We start from the raw sequence: 4,790 nt of genomic DNA on the forward strand, positions 1-4,790 counted from the left end.
TCCCTACAGCAACGGTACAGAGCATCATCAAAAAATTCCAGAGCCACCACACAACAAACAACCTGATTGATAGAGGAAGGAAAAGGAAACTGTCTGCTAGAGCCACCAGGAATATTGTAAGAAGTGTTAATGCAAATCCAACCACCACTACTAAGGACATTTTAGAAAATCTGGAGTCTTCTGGCATAAAAATATTAAGGCAAGCATTGCAAAGGACTCTGCATGAAAATGGTCTGAAAGGAAGAAGACCAAGAAGGACTCCATTGCACACCGGAAAACACCTTGCAGCACGTCTAAAGTTTGCTAGGACCCATGTGAATTCTCCAGAGTCCGTTTTCTCAAGTATTTTGTGGACTGACGAAACAAAAATTGAATTGTTTGGCCATATGGATGCTGCTTACGTTTGGAGGAAGAAAGGAGAAGCTTACAACCCAAAGAACACCATACCCACGGTGAAACATGGTGGTGGTAGCCTAATGTTTTGGGGCTGCTTTTCGGCTAGTGGTCCAGGTAGTTTGGTCAAGATAGATGGAACCATGAAGAAGGAGCAATATTTGGAAATACTCCAGAAAAACATTAGACAGGATGCGGAGAAGCTCCATTTAGGACCAAACTGGGTCCTTCAACAGGATAATGATCCAAAACATACTGCCAAAATAGTCAAGAAATGGTTTGAGGATAATCAAATTAATGTTTTGGAATGGCCTAGCCAGAGTCCCGACCTGAACCCTATCGAAAACCTCTAGCACATATTGAAAACTGAGGTTAAAAAGCGGAAAACTAGAAATTTGAGGGATTTGGAGAACTACTGCATTGAAGAATGGTCAAAAATCAGTGTTGATGCTTGTAAAAACCTTGTTGATAAATATCCAAAACGGTTACAGGCAGTTATTAAGAATAAAGGACATGCTATTGACTATTAGTAAGAGAGGTATGAATAATTTTGAACTAGTGCCATTATTGTTTTTCTTTGTATAATGTTTCAAACTTGCATAATTTATTTATTTGTTGAGTTTAAATTAAATGCTTATGCTTGATTTATTGTTTGAAATCCCTTTAATTTTGTCTACTTTCTGGTTTGAGCAATATTCTTATAGAAATCTCAAAGATCTGAGGGGTATGAATAATATCGGGCACAAGTGTATATATATTTCTTAAATGTTATTTTTTTTTCCAGAATAAAGGATGGCAACCCAACACCAAGCAAAAAAGAAGTGTAGCCAGTATAGCGTGGAATATCTGAAATATAGATTTGTATCGGCACCACAGAACCAACAGCAACCTATGTGTCTGCTGTGAGAAAGTGTTTTCAAATGAAGCCATGAAACCTTCGAGACTTTTGGAACATTTGACAAAAATACACTCTGATAAAATAGACAAAAATATAGCATATTTTCAGTCACTTCGAGAAAAGTTCCAGAAACGAAAAACTATTGAAAATATGTTTGCTAGTACTTCACAACAATCCACTGGCGATTTGCGTGCTTCATACAACATATCTTTGCTGATTTCTAGATCTGGTAAGCCTCATGAGATTGGAGAGGAACTCATTCTGCCAGCAGTAAAAGAGGTTCTGCACACAGTTGTACATAAGTCACCTGATCAAATTATGAAAGCTATACCTCTCAGTGATAAGTCGGTTCAAAGAAGAGTAGATGAAATGGCTGAAAACATTGAAGAAACATTGTGCAACATTCTTGCTGCAACAGAATTTGCAGATAGATGAGTCCACTCTACCAGGAAATGAATCTTTGCTTCTCGCTTATGTTCGTTTTGTCAAAGATGAAAAGTTGGTTCAAGAACTGTTATTTGCAAGACAACTTAAAACAGACACTAAAGGAGAGTCAGTATTTAATGTTGTTGAGAATTTTTTCAAAGAGAAAAACATCCTACTTTCTAACATTCTTGCATGTGCAACAGATGGAGCTCCATCCATGATAGGTCGTCATAGTGTCTTCATCAGTTTCTTGAAAAAAGCCGTACCTGGTGTGCTTACAGTGCACTGTGTAATCCACAGGCAGCATCTGGTAGCAAAAAACCTAAGTGGTCGACTTTACAGGTCAATGAATACTGTTATCACAGCAGTAAATAAGATCAAGGCACATTCTCTCAATTCCAGACTGTTTCAACAGCTTTGCATTGATAATGATGAAGAGTTTGAACGTTTATTGCTACACACAGAAGTTAGATGGCTTTCAAAGGGAAACTGCCTGAAACGTTTCTATTCTTTGTTTGATACAATTGTAAAATTTTTCCAAGACTCTAATACTGGGCTCTTTGATGATCTAAAAACATCAAGGATGACATTGCTTATTTGTCAGATATATTCACAAAATTCAATGAAATTAATTTGAAGTTGCAAGGAAATTATGTCAACCTTATCAAAGTCAAACCTGCTATCTCCACCTTCCTGTCTAAGTGTAAGTTATTCAAACGAAACTTAGGCAGTCATGAACTCTACCAGTTTCCAAGCCTCTGTGAATTAGATAAAGAAAAGAGCAGATGATGACCTTCAAGTGTATTGTGCTCACTTAGAAGAGTTGCAAAGAGACATGTCTGAAAGATTTCAGGATCATTTATTGCTAAAAATACCAGACTGGGTAATCAATCCATTCTTAGATGTCAGCAATGAGGAAACAGGAGAGGCAGAGGAAGAATTAATTTCAATCCAAAATGACATTGAGCTAAGTCCGAAGTTCCAGAAATCATATCAAGATTTTTGGCTACAAAAAAAAAATCTCTGACTTCTATCCAGTATTATGGAACAAGGTGAAGATATATTTGATTGCTTTTCAAACATCTGGTAGAACGGGGCTTCAGTGCAATTGCCTTGCTTCTTTCCAAGCAAAGGAACAGACTTAGAATTACTGAACGTGGGGATCTACGTCTTCTTCTTAGTGATATCCAACCTGATGTGGAGAAAGTAATATCCCTACACCAAATACACCCATACCATTAGAAGTAATTGTGAAAACACAATAACTTAGTTTATTCATTTGATTATTATTTTTGAACAACATATTTTGTATTTAATATTGTTATTTTTAACTTGAAAAAAAAATGCTCGCATAGTGTGTATTGGGGTAATTAGATAAAATGATTCATTAAATTAATTATTATTATTGAAAAACATATTTTGCGTGTAATGTTGTTCTTTTCAATTTAAAAAAAAATGCTCGTATGTTCGTTTTGGGGGTAATTGTGAAGACCAAATAAAATGGTTTATTTATTTTTAAATATATATTTTGTGTTTAATATTGTTGTTTTCAATCCCCCCCCCCCAAAAAAAAGGAAAAAAAAAAGTTGTGTAAATTAAGGGTAATTGTGAAGACCAAATAAAATAGTTTATTTATGTTTGAAATATATATTTTGTGTTTAATATTGTTGTTTTCAATCCCCCCCCAAAAAAAAGAAAAAAAAAGTTGTGTAAATTAATGGTAATTGTGAAGACCAAATAAAATGGTTTATTCATTTTTGAAATATATATTTTGTGTTTAATATTGTTGTTTTCAACCCCCCCCCCCCCCCCAAAAAAAAGGGGAAAAAAAGTTGCCTGTGTAAATTAAGGGTAATTGTGAAGACCAAATAAAATGGTTTATTTATTTTTAAATGTATATTTTGTGTTTAATATTGTTGTTTTCAATCCCCCCCCCAAAAAAAAAGGAAAAAAAAAGTTGTGTAAATTAAGGGTAATTGTGAAGACCAAATAAAATAGTTTATTTATGTTTGAAATATATATTTTGTGTTTAATATTGTTGTTTTCAATCCCCCCCCCCAAAAAAAAGAAAAAAAAGTTGTGTAAATTAATGGTAATTGTGAAGACCAAATAAATTAGTTTATTTATTTTTGAAATATATATTTTGTGTTTAATATTGTTGTTTTCAATCCCCCCCCAAAAAAAATGGGGAAAAAAAGTTGCCTGTGTAAATTAAGGGTAATTGTGAAGACCAAATAAAATAGTTTATTTATTTTTGAAATATATATTTTGTGTTTAATATTGTTGTTTTCAATCCCCCCCCCCCAAAAAAAAAGGAAAAAAAAAGTTGTGTAAATTAAGGGTAATTGTGAAGACCAAATAAAATAGTTTATTTATGTTTGAAATATATATTTTGTGTTTAATATTGTTGTTTTCAATCCCCCCCCCCCAAAAAAAAGGGAAAAAAAAGTTGCCTGTGTAAATTAAGGGTAATTGTGAAGACCAAATAAAATGGTTTATTCATTTTTGAAATATATATTTTGTGTTTAATATTGTTGTTTTCAATCCCCCCCCCAAAAAAAAAGGGAAAAAAAGGTTGCCTGTGTAAATTAAGGGTAATTGTGAAGACCAAATAAAATGGTTTATTTATGTTTGAAATATATATTTTGTGTTTAATATTGTTGTTTTCAATCCCCCCCCAAAAAAAAAAGGGAAAAAAAGTTGCCTGTGTAAATTAAGGGTAATTGTGAAGACCAAATAAAATGGTTTATTTATTTTTTAAATATATATTTTGTGTTTAATATTGTTGTTTTCAATCCCCCCCCCAAAAAAAAAGAGAAAAAAAAAGTTGCCTGTGTAAATTAAGGGTAATTGTGAAGACCAAATAAAATGGTTTATTTATTTTTTAAATATATATTTTGTGTTTAATATTGTTGTTTTCAATCCCCCCCCCAAAAAAAAAGAAAAAAGTTGCCTGTGTAAATTAAGGGTAATTGTGAAGACCAAATAAATTAGTTTATTTATTTTTGAAATATATATTTTGTGTTTAATATTGTTGTTTTCAATCCCCCCCCAAAAAAAAAAGAAAAAAAAG

The 4,790-nt window shown here is 32.8% G+C and overlaps 1 pseudogene; it reads left to right on the top strand.

Annotated features, from left to right (window-relative positions):
* Positions 1–1,185: 1,185 nt before the first annotated feature.
* Positions 1,186–3,193, top strand: LOC145296289 (protein FAM200C-like; annotated as a pseudogene).
* The last annotated feature ends 1,597 nt before the right edge of the window (positions 3,194–4,790 follow it).

This window comes from Euprymna scolopes, chromosome 16, assembly GCF_053919585.1.
Source record: "Euprymna scolopes isolate OS-2025 chromosome 16, ASM5391958v1, whole genome shotgun sequence".
NCBI lineage: Eukaryota > Metazoa > Mollusca > Cephalopoda > Sepiida > Sepiolidae > Euprymna > Euprymna scolopes.